This window comes from Callospermophilus lateralis, chromosome 11 (genome assembly GCF_048772815.1).
Source record: "Callospermophilus lateralis isolate mCalLat2 chromosome 11, mCalLat2.hap1, whole genome shotgun sequence".
NCBI lineage: Eukaryota > Metazoa > Chordata > Mammalia > Rodentia > Sciuridae > Callospermophilus > Callospermophilus lateralis.
The window spans coordinates 88,829,751-88,848,653 of NC_135315.1; the positions used below are offsets into that span (position 1 = coordinate 88,829,751).

The 18,903-nt window shown below is 33.6% G+C and overlaps 1 pseudogene; it reads right to left on the reverse strand.

The window, feature by feature from the left end:
• The window catches only part of LOC143410366 (kinetochore protein NDC80 homolog), a 33,719-nt pseudogene extending 15,498 nt beyond the window's left edge, over nt 1–18,221 (reverse strand).
• Between the last annotated feature and the right edge of the window lie 682 nt (nt 18,222–18,903).

The window sequence follows — 18,903 nt, forward strand, 5'->3', positions numbered from 1 at the left end:
TTCCCCTTTAGGGAAAACTAAACTGCTGTGTTTTAACAATTTTTTTTCATGTGATGAATGTGTAATAAATACTGGCTGGGGTTGTAGCCCACTGGTGGAGCGCTTGCCTCACACATATGAGGCATTGGATTCAATCTTCAGCACCACATAAAAATAAACAAACAAAATAAAGATATTGTGTTCAACTATAACTAAAAACATTTTTTAAAAAACTGTAATAAGGAAATTACTAGAGGTTAAAAGATAAAAAAAAAATCATTATTTTGGAACAAAAATTAAATGATAAATTTTTCTCATTGAGGTTTAGATTTTCAAACTAAATCTACTAATAAGCAAACATTATAAATGAAAATTAAAGAATGAAAAACTTTAAAGAAAAAATGTAAGTCTGAAACTCTCTACTCTCTATTTTTCTCCATTAAATAAAAAAAAGCCCTTTAAACACTTTTTAACAAAAAATAAAAAAAAAAGATAACTGGAACTAATAGGCTATAAGCAAGAGTAAAGAATGCATGAAAATTAAGTGTGGCAGGAATAATGAAGACTGCCTACAAAAATAAGAGTAACTTTTCATTACCTAGAAATTCATATGGCCGGAATGTCTACTTTATCAACAATGTTGGCTAAAGTATTAAAGTATTATCTATAAAATTAAGCTTAGGCTAAGTAATTTGGTTCTTTTATGCTGAAGTCTAAACCCATATATACAATAATTTATTATGTCCTGGATGCCACATATAAACAATACCTCTATCCCCATTCCTGACTTATTTCTTATTTCTCTTCTATTCCCAAGTGAGTGGTACTATTACTCACCCAACTGTGCAAGCTAGACACATGGATGCTCCCCTTCTCCTTCATTTTCTCATTTACTGTACCTTCTAAATAGCTAGAATACTCTCACTTCTTAGAATCCCTATTAGCATTACCTAAATTTAGCTTGTAATTTCTCCCTAGATTACTGATACAGATCCTTATTTAACTGTTTTGCTCCCTTCCAACACATTTTTCACATTGCCAAAAATAACACTTTTCTGACGAGGTGATTATACTTCTTTATAATTTTTAAGTTCTGAGAGTTTTCAGGTCTTATAAACTACAAGAAAAGTTTGGTCTTTTAAACTACAAGAAAAGCTTGTACATTAGGCTGCTTAGTCTGAGCTTTCCCATATATTCCTTTTTTGCTAATTCAAGCACAAAAGAGTTGCCATGTTAACTCTTTCTTATATTTCCTAATTCAATTTGAAGTGTTATCTCTTAAAGGAAGCCTTTTCTAAAAACCTTCTCATCCATTTCCCCACATCATGCACACTAAATCTGGGTTAGTTATACTATATGCTTCCTTAACACCTTGTGGAAATATCTATTAGAATTTGATCTCACAATAGAGAATATAAGGAGATTCCTTTCTTCCTTTTTGGCAGAACTGCACTGGGGATTGAGCCTAGGGGAACCCTACCACTGACCTACATGGCCAGTCATCTTTATTTTCTGTTTTGGAACACTGTCTTGCTAAGTTGCTGAGGCTGGACTCAAACTTTCGTTATCTCTGCCTCAGCCTTCTGAGAGGCTGGGGTTATGGGTATTTGCCACTATGCTGGGCTAGGTCAGATGTTTCTTGATGGAAGAGTCTTTACATTTTTATCTTTATTTCCCCTATGCTCAGCAGAGTAAGTGGCACACAGTGGCTGTTACAGAATTGTATGAAGAGTGAATAGGTATATAAAGAGAGATTCATTTCTTCCTTTTCAGATGGGATTTATGAAAATTATTTCATGGTCTTAAGAGAGATTATTTTGTTTATTTCTTTGTTCCCTGTAATAAAATACAGTATACCTTAAATATGACTGTGAGAAAGTGTTACTGAATTGACATAAAAGTAATGAGTATTTTATTCATGCTAAATGTCAATGTTAGACAATTTTACCTCTTTAGCCAATTTAGTCTACTCTCCAAGTTCTTAATTGGAACAGACCTTTAAAAAGGTCAACTCTGATGAGTTGCCACCAAAAATGGTACGGCTCACCGCCTCTTTTCCTCTGGCATACTTTAACTCTTCATTCCATAACTGCTGTTGTTCAGCTTCCAGCTCCTTGGTTAATTTATTAATGGTCTGCTGCAATTCATTTTTTTCATGATTTACTCTCTCTATGTCTGCAACTGAGTACTTCTGGTTATCAAAAACATTCAGTAGATGTGCATTCTCCAGTTTTATTGTTTCACATTCTAGTTCTGAATTGGAAAAAAAAAACTTTTAACTTCTTCAATTACTACAAGAAAACTGATGCCATTATTTAACAGAACTGATGTCTAACTATCCAAGTTGTGTATATACATATTTCTTCTTCTTTTGGCTAATTTAGGTCTCACTTTGCTAAAAACATTCTTAGAAATAATACAGTTAAAATTCTGTTAGTGTCTTATTTCTCTATTGTCTTACTATGGCTTTCAGAAAGTAGTATATGAAAAAAATGTAACCTAATACATAATAATTACAATTAAGAATATTTGTACTTAAGAGGGGTAAGAGGGGTAGTCTGATTCTGTTAATATTCATTTAAATGCTTTTAATAGATGACTTTTTAAGAAAAATTCAACTTTATTTTTTTTATTTATTTGTATGCAGTGTTGAGAATCAGACCCAGTACCTCACACATGCTAGGCAAGCACTCTATCACAGAGCCACAACTCCAGGCCCAATGGATGACTCTTCAAATAGCCAGAAAAACCACATCCACAATGTGGCTAGGGTTCTGGCTTAGTGGTAGCGCGCTTGCTTAGCCTACCATGTGAGGCACTGGGTTTGATTCTCAGCACTGCATATAAATAAATAAATAGATACATAGATAGATAGATAGATAAATGGTCCATGAATATCTAAAATATATTTAAAAAGATAAAAGTTTTAATTTAAATAAATCAGTATTTTCCAACATCCTGACTCATGCCTTACACAGATATGATAATATTTTTATAACAAGTTGGGATAAAGGAAAGGAGTTGACTAACTGAGTAAAGAACATCATCTTGAGTGCTGACAGCACCGATATGTAATTTTTTTGGTACCAGAAATTAAACCCAGAGTTGTTTAACCACTTACTCATATCCCCAGTTCTTTTTCTTTTTCTTTTTTAAGACAGGGTCTTACTAAGTTCTTGCTAAGTTGCAGGGCTGTGCTAAGTTGCTAAAGCTAGCTTTGAACTTGTGATCTTCCTGCCTCAGCCTCCTGAGCTGTTGGGATTACAGGTGTGTACCCCATGTCTGGCTCAACTTTGTTATAACCAAGCCCAATATTTGGAAAGCTCCTCATCTGAACTTAAAATAAATTAATGTTGATTTAGGAAAAACTTTATATATTTATCACAAATAACTGTTCAAAAATATGTTTAGAGTTTAAATATTTCTTTTACAGTCTTGGCTGCAAATGGCTTTAAATAATCAAGAAAGTTAAAATACTCCCAAGAATTAAGACATCTTAGGTTAATTGTTAAAAAATTAATCTCTCAAGCTAAACCACTTTGAAATGACAAATGATAGCTGAAGTATTACTCTTTTATCTATTCAGTTTGCAACTTTTGGGAAAAAGTTTTCATAAGTAGGAAATATGACAATTATCTTAATTATATGCTAATAAGAAACAGATGGTATTTATGTTAGAATGTATTGACTTAATTACATTACAAATATTGTTAGAATAATAAATTAGTTATGGTTCCTTGTCATGATGGAGAACAAACAAAGGATAGTGACTAGTTAGTTTGTATAGAGCAAATTAAACATACATAATCACAGTCATTTAGAAAAGAAAACTGATTGGCAAATTCTTGGGATAATTACAAGCCTTTACTTGACAGATGATCAATACTCCATTGACTGAGTTAAATCAAAATACCTGAGGATTATCTATATAATTTCTGCATGGTATAGACTCAACTTATAAAGTCCTAAAATAAAATACAAGAAGGCCAATTCCTGAGAAAGTAAATAGGATAATTTTTCATGTATTTACTTTTAAACTGTAGCCCAACAGTTTTGTGATTTGTAGATACCTTCCTTTGCTCTCCTTCTAGATGCTATCAAATACGTGTGCCACAGTATTTGCCAATTTTACAATTAAGATGGATATGTGTTTATGAAAACAAGGATAGGGAGACTCAGGATACAAACAAGGTTTCTTTAGTTGTGCTTTTGCTTCTTGAAAATTGTAGTATTTGCATCTTTTCATCTTATTTTCAGATTTAGCTGCTGAGCTGCTTTTATTTGTAGCAATGGAGAGTAAGACAGAGCACACTGAAACAGGCAGAGATCAAGAGTCTGACTTATTAATACAAAGCAGAATCAAAAAAATATAGAATCACACACACACACACACACACACACACACACACACACACACCACACACTCATATCAGGCAGCATGTGTTCTTAGGGTAGGTCCCTGTTGACTTTAGAGAGCTTGTGCTTGAAAAAGTGGAGGAGGTTGTATGATGGCGACACAAATATATGAAGTCCTAATCTCTGGAACTTGTAAACATTACTTTATTTGGAAAAGGATTTTTGCAGATGTGATTAAGAATACTGGGACAAGCAGATAGCCCTGGATTATGCATGTGGGCTCTAAATATCACAAGCATCCTTGTAACATCAAAGCAGAGGGAGACATCACACAGAAGAAAACAGAACATAGTGGCACAAGCATTTAATCCCAGTTCCTTGAGAGGCTGAGGTAGGAGGATAGCAAGTTTAAGGCCAGCCTAGGTAATCTGGCAACTCCATCTCATCATCTTCAAAAAAAAAGACACACACAGAAGGCAATATAAAGATGAAGGCAGAGAATCAGAGAATGTAGTGATGTTTATACAAGCTTGGGAACACTGTCCAATACCAAAAGCTGGAGGAGGCAAGGAACAGATTCACCCTAAGTCCTTGGGGGGAGGGTAATGCTATTGGTTTTTGGACATACAACATCAGTAACTACTATAGACTGAGTAAGTTTTTATTGTTTTAAACTACCAAGTTTGTAGTAATTTGCTACAGCAGCTTCAGAAAACAGAAAAGGCATTGGAAACTTGGTAACCAGCTATAAAAATTTACCATAGAAGCAAAATAGATATAGATAACAAAGGTCTTGGCATATATGGGACAATATTCATCTGAATTATTTCTTTCAGCATTAGCTGTGCTTACCTACTCTAGCAATTTCTTCATCGAGATCATTTAATTTTTGGTCCAGAATGGCTGAATGAGACTCCAAATTGCTCATGTATGCCTGATATTTTTGAACATCTTCTTGTAAGGAAGTTTTCAACTTCCTTAATGACTCTAGACGGTTCTTTAAGAGAAAAGAATATTAAATTAGTTATTTTCATCAATAATCATTCCATACTTTATTTTAAAAGAAAACAATGTTATTAAATTCAACTTAGAGAAAGTTTAATCAGCATTCCCTTTCATTTTAGGAGGAATCAAATGAAAGAAGACTATATTATTATTACCTATATAAGGACATGGACTTTTCAATAAGCCAGTTTAGAATAGAAAAAAACAAAACAAAAAATCCCCACAAGGGCCAAAGATAAAAAAAAAAAAAAACACAATCATTTAAAATTGTTTATTTTATATAACAGCCTGGGTGCTTCATTAGTAATACACAAAATAAAGTTAAAATATCAGTATTTTAATTTAGTCTTTAGAAAACACTTAGGATAATATGTAAGCCAGATATATCACTATTCCTTTTTATAGTAACTATAAAACTCAGGGCTTCTTGTTAATATTGTTCCTTGGAGATATATACTATGGGGACTTCAAAAGCTATTTCTGGTCTTATGTAAAAAGGTAGAAATCTTTCATCATATTCTGAAGACCATTAGTCAAAGACTGATAGATCCCAAGGGAAAAAAAACTCCATAGATACCAAACATGTTTTCAATGGGAATTTATTCTATATAATACTTAACTTTTAAGAAGCTTACTTTGTTAGCTCATTCAAAAAATTTGATAAAAACAGCCAGTATTCTCTAAGGAGACCAAGAATCTATAAGAGCTCTCAAGGAAGTACATAAACACATTTACTAACCGGCTCTTCTTCTCTTTCTTGTTCCAATATTGCAATCTGTTCATTCAATGCTTTGTTTTTTGCTGCTAATGATTCCAGCTTGGAAGGATCTACATTATATAAATCATCTGGAGACAAAAACCCAAAAAAATTCATAAGACTCAGGCCACAATATTTTTTGCCTTCTATCCCTCTGGTCGAATCACAAAGTTTTGCCCAGACTGGCCCTACACTTATAATCCTCCTGCTTCAGCCTCTGGGTAGCTCCACTGGACAAGTTGTAGATGAACACAATATCCTTATTTTATTTATTTTTATGTGGGTGCTGAGGATCGAACCCAGTGCCTCACATATGCTACGCAAGTGCTCTACCACAATCCCAGCCCTGCACTAAACTTTCTATTCCCCATACCCTACTTGATTTTTCTCCATAGCACTAATCACCGCTTGATTTGTAGTTGTTTATTTATTACTTCTCTTTCTATTAGAATGTATGTTTATAGGGGCAAGGATTCTTTTAATCTCATATTTATTACTGTATCCCCAGTGTCTAAATGATGCCTAACACATACTAGATATACAACAAAAATTTGAATGGGTAAATGAATTAATTTATATGCTTAATTACATACAGAAATATAAAGTAACTCACTAGATGCATTTTGTATTAGATTACTATGAACTTTCCTCTTAAAAAAAGTGTTATTTATCTTGCTTTCTTTCTCATGTGGTAAAGCTAAAATTGACCTGGTTACTCTTCAGGAATGTACATCCGCAGTAGAACATCAGGGAATGTTTTCTTTTTTTACATTTAATGCCATGAGTGGCGAGGTGATATTATCCTGTTTTGATTGACTCAATTGTTTTTGAAGGAACAGCTTCATATATCTTAATCTATTTTACCTTTCTCTGACATTTTATATACAAAGTAAATCTAACTTAAGGAACAATATAAAATAATGTCCCTGGATCATTTTAGAGTTAGCCAGTAATATTGGGCTGTCACCAGATTACACTGAATACAAACATATTTCTTTATTTAGAAAATAAAATGATCTGTTAACTTTCTATGAATTTAAAATGAGACTTTAGGTCTTTCGACTAATTGGTGCTTTAAGTTTTCAAATAGTAAAGCAAAGTCATAAGAGGGATACTATCTCCTTAGAGAAATAACATTTATTAATTACTTTCAATGCTGCTGGTTGTGTTTGGTATTATACTGCCATCTAATCCTGCAAAGCTTTGTCATTGTGATGAAGATTTTTGTTGAGTTCACAGTCACTAAGCAACTTTAGGACTGACATCAACACCAGTATTCTGTAGTCCACTACTACTTTTCTCCAAAGAAAAAATCTGCAGGCATCTGTATGCATTTAAAGTACAGAGCTCTTATGAACATTAGATATAGCAAAATAAACTATCATACCAAGAACAGAGGTAAGTGACTGAAGGCAAGCACACTGGATATGAGAATACTTACTCAGCTTTGACTGCAACTCTGCATTCATCTCTTCAAAGCTGTCAGCACCATTCATGAAACTCTCATAGCATTTTATGGTGTAGTCCAAAAATAACTGGTTGGGTAAAGCAGATTTTAAAAACAAAGCCATGATTCTGTTAGTTTGTTGCACATTTCTAAGTAAAAATTTATTTTGAGTAAAAAAGAAGTCAGAAACACTAAGTAGTTATATGAATTTGTATGATTAAGAGTCAGAAACCTATACGCTGTACATACTCAGCATGCTACTTCTAAATGTAGTATTAGATTACTAGGAACTTTCCTCTCGTAAAAAAAAATGTATCATTTATCTTGCTTCCTTTCTCATGTGGTAAAGCTGAAATTGACCTGGTTACTCTTCAGGAATGTACATCCACAACAGAACATAAGGAAATGTTTTTTTACATTTCATGTCATGATTGGCCAGGTATAAATAAGAAGTATAAATATTTATTTCCTACTTTAAAATATCTTCAGAATTTCAAGCGCAAAAAACAAGGAAACTTGCTATAATTACACTGCAACTTCCAGCTCAAAAACAGCCTGGTAAGTAGAGATCTAAACAGTAGAACATCAAAATTTTTAATATTTATCCAAGAGAAAGTAACACTCTATTTTGCAGTCATTGGGCATTTTGGTTCCTGAGAATGAGTATTTTTATTAGAAGGCAAAGCTATTCCCTTTGTGCTAATTCTTTGCTTACAAGCAATTTTCTCATTACTTGGTTGCTATGGAAGGAGTACCTTAAATAGAAAGTACAATTATTCCTATAACTGGACAGACTTACCACTGATGATAAAATAATATATTTTCATTCTACTTCAAATCAGTCTCTTGTGATTTTTAGTAATAATGAATCAGTTTCCCTAAGCTTGTTCAATTTTAATCTTAGAGATTAAAAAAAAATTGAGTTTACAGACCCACAAAGCTGAGGATCAGAATCTGGTGAATTTAATACAGTGAAAACTCTTTATAATTAAAAATAGCACTTTATAGATTCCAAAGGGTTTTTCTATATTTAATCATTTGAAATAATAGCTCTGATGGAAAGAATAACTTTTAATGGTTTAAACATTTTGGATGAATGTCAAGAAATTTAAAAGTTAATAGGTGTTAATTATATTTGGGTGAAACTGAGGTACAACTAAATGTAGTTGAGCACATATGTTGCAATGTGAGAGAACTCTCTCTAGGGTAAGATCAAAGGCTTTCCAGAAGCAGTTCCAGCTGGGATCACTGCTGATGTAGTAAAGGACATGCATATTCTTGCTCAAAAAATGGGCACTAATACCACATTAGGTGATATATCTCTGAACTACTGACCAGGCAGTAATAAAAGATGAGAATGGAATTATTTCCACTCTCTTTTCGTGATAAAGGTTTCAAAGATTGAAGGATAAAATTAGAGATAGAAAGCTTTACTTCTAGGAGCCCATGTGGTAATTGATCTTTTATGTATGCTGGAAACACAAGTGCATAATCTCAACATTTAAAAGTTATTCCTTGGATCTAGTATTTATTCCATTTAGAAATATAGATTGGCATATTTTAGGAAATGGGGGAGGGGAGGCTTGTCACACAGCTTAGGTTCCAGTAAAGTATATAGTTGTATAAAAAAAGTATACAGTTCTATAAAAAGTTCATGGTAACTCTAAGTGACAATATGCCTAAACTAAAAAGTCAGAACAAAATAAAGAACCTATGTGTAATATTCTAAGATTCAATTTGTTATCCTTTGTATTAACAAATACATTAAAATATCATTAATATTTTCATTCTATAAGACGAGGAAAAGAAATCTTATATAACATAAAACATCTTACCTTATTATGCATAATTCCATCTTCAGTTTCTTCTCCCCATGGCTGTCCATCATCAAATAAAGGTGAGCTTTCTTTCATGGCAGTATGTATCTAGTTAGCAAATAAACACAGTAAGTTGACTGTCTAGATGTGAAAAACATGACTTTCATATTTGTCAATTTTTAGGGTAGGATGGTTCTGGGGATTGAACCCAGAGGCTCTTTACCATGAAACTATATTCCTAGTCCATTTTATTTTTTTAAGATAGGATCCCATGAAGTTACTTAGGGCCTCATGGAGTTCCTAAGGCAGGCCTCAAACTTGTGATCCTCATGCCTGAACCTCTTGAGCTGCTGGAATTATAGGTGTGCTCTAATGTCCCTGGCTCAATTTTTTAATAGGTTTTTTTTTGTAGGTGGACACAATACCTTTCATTTTATTTTTATGTGGTACCAGGTATAAAACCCAGTGCCTCATATATACTATACAAGTGTTCTACCATTAATTCACCATCTTGGCCCCTGAAATTTGTTTTTCTGGGATGTTATATTGAATCTTAAAACATGATCCTTGAAATTTTAGTAAAAAAAAATCTCTTAAAAATTTGGAAAGAAGTCCTCCATATTTAGTTCTTCTCCATAGAGAAAAACATGTGACCCTTATACAGCAATTAAGCTATTGAGAATATACACATTTTAATGTAACTCTAAGAATCCAAATCAGAACTGCCATAGAAAAGATGAACTAATAATTATTTCTTTTGAGTTCAATTTTGGTAAATCTCATGTATAAATATGAACTTTAAATTGAATGTTACAAAATAAAATTACAGAAATACTAAAGTTATTGAAATTTGAAAGTAATAAATGAAAGTGGTTTTTGGTGGCAAATTTTCTTTTCCTGGGACTTATATATAGGATTTTGGAAAGACACTGTTCTTAGCCCAGAGTTGCCTGTCCTTCTACCCTTTCCCTAATCTCAAGGCACTGAAGACTTTCTGTATGTCTAGGATGGATGCAGGGAGCTCTATAAATTCATTCTTTGTCTTGTCTTTCATTGACAGGGCCTAAGGTGACAGTCTGGTTTAATGAAGTCTGAGAGACATGTATGACAGAGCCCAAGAAAACAACTGATGTTTCTACCTTGTCATCAGGATAAAGAAGTTCCTGTTGGCTTGTCAAATGTCCTTGTGAAAACTGTTACTACTCTGCAAGGTTCAAGGAGAGCCATACACAGAGACAGACAGATTCTCCAGGATCTATAGAAGCCTCAATTTCAAGGACTGAGAGTTTTAAAATGAGAAGATTTGGTTGAAATAGTTGGAACTTGAAATTATAGAGATAAAAAGGAATATAGCTAGGCATGATGGTACACACCTGTAATCTCAGCAATTTGGGAGGATAAAGGAGAATAATTATGAAATCTAAGGCCAGCATAGGCAACTTAGTGAGACCCTATCTCTAAATAAAAAATAAAACAGCTGGGATGTGACCCAAGTGCTAATGCATAACATTTTATGGTTTAATAGAAATTTTCCTAAGTTTAAGTTCAGTCTCCAGTACAGCAAATATACTAGAGGAAATTTTTTCAGCTAAAGATAACATTTTTTCAAAATACTACTACTTCTCAAGATTATGAAACTTCAGGCAGAAAGCATGCAGAGGGATATGAGATAAATCAGGCTCTGCCCCCTTGATCATTAAACAAAGGCTACCAGGGAACTCTAGGAACACATACAAACCTCCTATTCATTAACATCAGTAGAGGAGATGGGGGACTTTCTAAACTACAGCCACTCAAACCGATTATGTGCCAAGCTCTGAAAGGAGGCATAGAGAGAAGGAAAGAAGAAACCAAACTTTATGAAATATTAACAAGCAATTTGGGCGTGTAGCAAAAGAATAATAAACAATGAACAAACAGAGGCTATTAGGAAACCAGGTCAAGAGGAAAAGCATACTCTCTATACATCCTGCAAAAGCATACAACAATCTTTACCCATTCCTGATTAAAGCAGATGAACTTCAACATGAAAAACATTATCTCAATCTTAATACAATAAAACTAAATAATAAAACTGAAGGAGCAAAAGAGATAGGAAAAAAGAGATTGACTACTTTTCCACATAATGAGGCTGAATATTGTCAAGATAGAAATCCCCTCCCGCCAATACATGTATGAATTCAATGTGATGTCAATGGGGAGCAAAAGCAAAATGGCTTTATAAGTGAGGATCTGAGTATAGCTAGATAACTTGTGAAAAGCAATAAAAATCTGCCTCTACTACATAAAATATGTTAGAAAGCAAAGCAATTAGAATGCTCATGTTGCAGCAATAGGAGAAAAGAAAAACGGATCTAAAAATACATTAAGAACAGTTCCAAATTGTTGGGAAACAATAGGTTACTCAGTAAATGTTACTAAGATATGTGAGTGAGTTATTAAAAAAAATGCTTTCTCTTTCTTAAGCTAAAATAAATTTCAGAGGGATAAAGGTTTCAAACAACACAAAGCTGGGTGCATTGGCATACACCTGGAGTCTAGCTATCTGGGAGGCTGATCACATGAGCTCTGGATTTTGAGACAAGACTGGGCAACACAGTGAGACCTTGTCTCAAAAAAAAGAAAAAAAACACAACCACCAAAAAACAAAAAAAGAAGAAAAACACAAAGAAGCCATAAAAGTACTAGGAAAAATAACTGGAGGCATTAAAACTACCAAACAAGCAAACAAAAAACCAACAAAAAAACACCAGGGGATAAAGGAGGCCTTCCCAGGTGTGACTAAAATTTCTAAGATTAAATGGGAAAGACAATTAGAACAAGAAACCTATAGTGTCTCATGGATTCTATGTTGCTGCAGTGTTCAATTTTATTACATTGAGAAAAGCAAGATAGGAAAGAGGGGATTCCAACCTAAATAATGGGCTTGGAGGCATCTCAAGAGATCTCTTTTTCTAGCTGGATGCAGTGTCTATAATCCCAGCAACTCAGGAGGCTGAGGTGGGAGGATCACAAAATTGAGTCCAGCCTGGGCAATTTATCAAGACTGTTTCAAAATAAGTTATAAAAAGGGCTGAGAATGAAGCTCAGTGCTCCAATGATTGCCTGGAATGTGTGAGGCCCTAGATGGACATCCTAGTACTGTCCAAAAAAGAGGTCTCTCTCAGACCAGTCAAAGCAGTTCCTGTACATCTGAAGATGTTATCTCACAACCACATAATAAAATCCTAAAATGCTTAGGCAAATAAGATTGAAGTATTCCAGTGCTAATAGGGATATTTGATAGCAAGAATGCAGAGGTGATTACCATGTCCATGGGTTATGTGAGACAAGTTAAATGTATAAATGTTATATATAAAGTCCAATAATTTGTGCTTTATTAATAGACGCTGGTATTGGATTTATATATATATATATATATATATTTGACAACTGCTGATGCTCCATGTACTACCATGGTTCTTGGGTCAAAATCCATCCACCCACTGCCTACTTACATTTACTTAAGGGCTTTTGATGACCAAGAAAATGTCAGGGGGCCATACTGGTTTTAAGAGTTCTATTGCTAAGTAGGACAGGAAACTCAGAAGCTACAAAAGGAAGAGACTACATTAGACTAGATGAAAATTCATAATTCAGAATAGTCAAAACATAGTACATAATATCAATGGAAAAACCAGGACATAATATAGACGAGGCTAATTTCTTTATATGTTACTATTTATTTTTTGTAGTGCTATGGATGGAAGCCAGGGTCTCATGTATGCTAGGCAAGTGGTCTACCACTGAGCTATACTTTCAGCCCTAAATGAATTATTTTTAAACTAGACAATGGCAATCTTGGGTTGGATATAGCTCAATGATAGACTGTTTGCCTATCAATCACCTGGAATTGATCCCTAACACAGTTAAAACAAATAAAATAGCACAAAATGCAAATGTGAAAATATTATTTATCTTTTTTTTTTTTTTTTGCTTGTTATGTTGCCAACTATTAAAAACAATGCGGCTGGGAGTATAGATTAGTTGCAGAGTGCTTGCCTAGAATGTGTGAGGTTTTGATTTGTTTAATCTTGACAATTGTCTGTATGGAGGAACCCTAAAAAGGGAAATTAAAGGAATAGCTGGGTATAGTGGGGAGAACTTGTAGTCCCAGCTTCTTTGCCAACATGAACTTTATCTCCCTCAGCTATAGTCTCAGGAACTTAAATGTACTTTGAAAAATAAAAATTTTGAAGCAGACTTGAGATAAGTGGAAAAAGCAAGATTGGGAGAGAAATAGGACTACCTTTTAGAGAAAAAACCCAAACTTTCCTATGTGTACATTTAAAAGGTAAAACCGAATACCTTGATGCAGTCTATTAGCCAAACCAAGGCTGCTACTATGTGAGGCCAGGTATGAGGGGCTCCCACTGTGTACATGGAACTTTTGGATAGTGCAAAAGGATACCTGCAGGGAGAGAAAAAAAAGCTTATATTAATATGGTAAAAAATAATGGGCAAATTAAGCAAGATATTACTTTTTTAAAATTCCCACATTCCATTATTTTAACTTATTTAGAAAATATTTTGTTGTTGTTCTGTGCTAGTCATCTAACTCCCCAAAATGATTTTGTGTATTTTTGGTTTCTTCTCTGCAGATTAATTTGTATCTATAAATCCTTAATATGTGGAATTTGATTTATAATCAGCATGTTGGAGTCCCATCAAAAGATCTTTTGTTTCCCTAAATTCAATAAACCACCTGTAAGAACTACTCATCCCCAAATCCAACACTGTGCTTACTCTATTTAGCCCTTTCCAAATTCATATTCACTCCATTAGACCTCAATGATGTGGTGACCAGGGCTGGGGTTATGGCTCAGCAGTAGAGCACTTGCTTAGCATGTGCAAGGTGCTGGATTCCATCCTCAGCACTACATAAAAATAAATTAAAATAAATGTATTGTGTTCAACTACAACTAAATAAAATATTTATTTAAAAAAAAAACAAAACCTGTGGTAACCAGCCTGTACTTTCTACCCCATCACTTCAGCAGTTTAGGGCTTCATGTTCTATCACATGCAGTTCTGTAATAACTTACTGCTATGGTGTGAATGTTGATCTCCCAGAATTCATGGATTGGAAACTTAATCCATAAATCAAATGTTAATGATACTCAGAGGTGAGACTTTTGGGAGGTGACTGGCAGAGCCCTCATGAATGGATTAATCCACCTAGAGGAATATTATTGATGGAGTGGCTTTATTATAAAAGTCAGATCTCTCTGACACATTTGTATTGTTTTGCCATGTGGTACCCTCTTCCATGTCATGATACAGCCCTCACAAGGTGCAGAGCAGATGCTGACACCATGCTTTTGAGTTTTCTAACCCACTAGACCATGAGCTAAATAAATGCCTGTTCTTTATAAGTTACTTTGTTTCAGTATTTGTTATATAGTACAAACACAAAACAGACTAATATATCCACAGTATAATTCCTCTTCTATTCATTCTATATGTACTGTTCACAATAATCATCTCAAAACATGTTACTTTTCTAACTCAAACATTAAATTTATTGAATTTGGTTTTTAGGTTCCAATAATTTCCCCAGACTAAGAAATATAATGTTCATACCCAAGGTTTTTAAAGATTTTTTGGAACCTCTTCTTCAAACTTTGTGTCAAGAAGTTCATATGAAGGGCACAGGAAGCCATAAAGAAAAGTGAAGATCTTCAGGAAGTCTTTAATAGATGGAGCTTGTAGAGATTTTACGCATACACTATATGCATAACCATTTTCTGTAAGAAACTACAATAACTTTTATGAAACATCAAATATTTTGCCATAGTAAAATTATTGGAAAATATCTAAGAGGAAATTCACAATTATTATTAAATTATAAAATACCTCACAGAGTTGTCGAATACACTGCTGAATGAATGCTTTATCATTAAGTGGTCTTGGGTCCTTGATTTTTTCAGAACTGGAAAATATGTCAGTTTGACTATTCTGGGATACATGTCCACTAGTTCTGGAAACAGTTTTAAAAGTCAAAGATATTTCTTTCTGTGGTAAAGTCTAAGTTGTTGTTGTTGTTGCTATCATCATCATCATTATTATTATTATTACTTTTAACATTGGCACCAAGCATTAAAATTTAATTTTTAATCTTTATTTACTTAAACAGAATTCTATTATTTAAAGTAGAGAGAGCTGGGCGTGATGGTGCATGCCTATAAAATCAGTGGCTCAGGAGGCTGTTGCAAGAGGATCATGAGTTCAAAGCTAGCCTTAGTACAAGTGAGGTACTAAGAAACTTGGTGAGACTCTGTCTCTAAATAAAATACAATAGGACTGGGAATGTGCCTCAGTGGTTGAATGCCACGGGTTCAATTCCCAGTACTAAATAAATAAATAAATAAACAAACAAACAAATAAATAAATGAATAAATAAAGTAGAGAGAATGTAAAATATGAAGTTATAACAGTTAAAAGAAAATTTAGATAGAAAGTAAGGCAGGGGTAAAAATAAACTGATACTTTTCATTAACAACACATACACTCTCCTCTAATGTCTACAGAGTCCACAAGATCTTCTGCACCAACTATTCTGCATGTTTATTCAATAACCCAAGTTCTTATGCTTTTATTTACCTCTCCATAATTGTTCCCTGCAAATCATCATTTACCACTATTTCTTGTGGGAAATCTGCCTTTGGAGATTAAGAGTTAACAGAAAAACACTTAATATCTGGGCTTTAGAAATGCTCAACAAATGTTAGATCTTATAAATATTTTCATTTCCTTCAATCAATCCTCAAAACTGCCTTGTGAGGAGACACTGTTTTTTGTCTCCAGCCATCATGTCTCGCCAGACCTTTTATTTTGAGAGAGGGCCTTGCTAAGTTATTGAGGTTGGCCTAGAACTTGTGATCTATGATCTACCTCAGCTGGGTGCTGGGATTACAGGCATGTACCACTGTGCCTGGCTCATTTTATCCATGAGTATATAGTAAAGTTTTCCAGAGGCTGGCTGTAAGATGCAAAATATTCTAATTGACTTCAGAAGCAGATATAAGAATCTACCTATCTTCTATAAAACCACATATTAAAAGGGATTTGCAAAACTGGAAAACAATGTCACTCTTCTCTCTGAAATAGTTTTGTTTTAGGAAACATGTATTTTAATATGAAAAACACATTATTTACTTTACTATGTAATAGTCTTATTGCTATTTTAAATTGAATTAATATAAATATTTTAAAGTCTTCGCAGTATTGATTTTAAATGGCTAATATTGATAGATAAAGCCCATACAACAAATGCTCCTTGGAGTTCTCATTAAGAGTATGAAAAAAATGAGACTCAAACGTGGGATTAGTTCCTCACTTTACAATCTATGATTCTATAGTATTTGAGTGCTAGGTATAAAACTTCCAATTATTCACAGGTAACAATAAAATAGTAGTCTGAATGGGTTAATTTATCTCTTATTACCATCTAAAGCAGATTTAACCTAAAAAGTTAATCATTTAAAACATTACCTTTTACCAAATATAGAGACTTTTCTTTCAGATGCAGGTTTATTTATACTCAACTTTCCAAAGGCTGGTTTCTCTTTGCTTTAAGAAAAACAGAAAACAACACTTTAAAATAAATACAAGAAATAATCAGCTCAAGAAACTTTTGGAAATATGTTGGAATAAATACCTCCTCCCTATTACCTATAAAATTATTCAAAATCATGAAAAATTTTAGCAGCAACCACAGCTGTTATGATAGGGATAAGCTAAAAGTATAAATCATAGTACTAAAATATTAAGAAGCAGAACAAAAATCTTATCTACATTATGATTTTATTTTAAAATATGTACATTTACAGATATATAGAAAAAGGCAAAATATACAAATAGATATATTCAATCACAGGACGAAAGTTACTTTTGAGACTTTTTTTTCTTTTAAAGCTCACTGTTAGAATGTAGCTGCGCTTCATATACAATATTTGAATAACAGACAAAAAACATTGATGATGGTAACCTTTTCACACCTAATCCAATTGAATATCTAAAATCTTTTGATGTAATGTACAACAAAATATTCTGTTAAAGTATTCAGAAGGAAAATAAGTATTTCACATTTCTAAAAGTATAGAAACTCACAGTACGTTAAACCTAAATAATTTAAGAACAGCCCGCAAGTAACTTGTACCTAAGTATTAAAGAATTGATACAGCTCTACAGTGGCTTACAGTGTTCTTCTGTCCACTGCAAGAAAATCAATTATAGAGGAAAAAAATACAGTTTATGTAGCAAGTTCATTTGGGCACTGTTCTCCCTGTAAATCTTTGAAAAAGTGTTGTTCTGTAGGTTGATATTACATTTTAGCTTATCACCAGAGCAAATAACATTGCTTTGATTTGATGAAGAACTTTGGTAGTTGGAAACATCTCAGTAAATTTAAAGTCACAGCACAAGATCTGCTTAAATAGGAAGCTGTTTAATAAAAGAAGATCCCACCATTATGTACAACTATAATGTACCAATTAAAAATATAAAAAACAATTATAAAAGAGGATTTTGGAATTTAAGAAACACCGGTATCAGGCCTAGTGCCTAGTATTGTTGATCCCAAATTAGGTACCACTGGGAACAGATAGGATTCATTAACACATTACACAGACTACACCTTTATATTAAACATTTTATAATTTATTTTCCTAAGACAAATAAAAAAAATACAGATTAGGACCTCAGATGGCAGCACTTACATTTGAGGAGTATGAAGGCCTTGTTTATTTATGTCCTGAGATCTTGACTTTTGCATAGAAAGGCAGCCAGCACCAGCAGTGGAAAATGAACTGCGCTTCATGCTTATGAACTACAATCATGAATTCACTATTAGAAAAATGTTTCAGATTCAGAACAAAAGTAGACTAGGCAATAACTAATATCTTTATCCTCAAATGTAAAAGCAACTAGGTTCATCATCAAGATAATTTTTCCCTTTCTTGTTCCTGTACACCGAGGTCTGCAAAGAATACCTATTTAAGTTAATTTTAAAATATTCTACACACAATTTACTAACTGCCTTACCATGTACAAGGGAGTGTGTCAGGTAACACAGGAAATACAAAGAATAATGTCTGATCCCTGCCTTCACAAGAATATTCATGGTAGCAAAATTCCTGAAAATTAACCCTGACTAGCCTTCTCAGATCCTGCCCTGGCATCCAGGAAAGTGTACATTCATAGTCATCCTATTACTTTTCTGGGCCCACATTCCACAGTTCCTCTCTTGTCCTTCTCTTCCCACTCTCTTCCCTCGCTCCAGTCTCTATTCTCTACAGAGTCCCGTAGTTTCTTCCCTCCTTCCTGGAAAAATCATTGCTAGTTTAAATTTATTGGACTCAGATTCAACCTAGGCCTCTCGTGGCAGCAAACACTAACAGATTGCCCCTCTCCATCACTTTCTCCCTCCAGAATAGTTTTGCACTAACAAAGAACTGAATGTTATTAGTTACCTTTCTTCCAGTTTCCTGACAAGGCTCAGC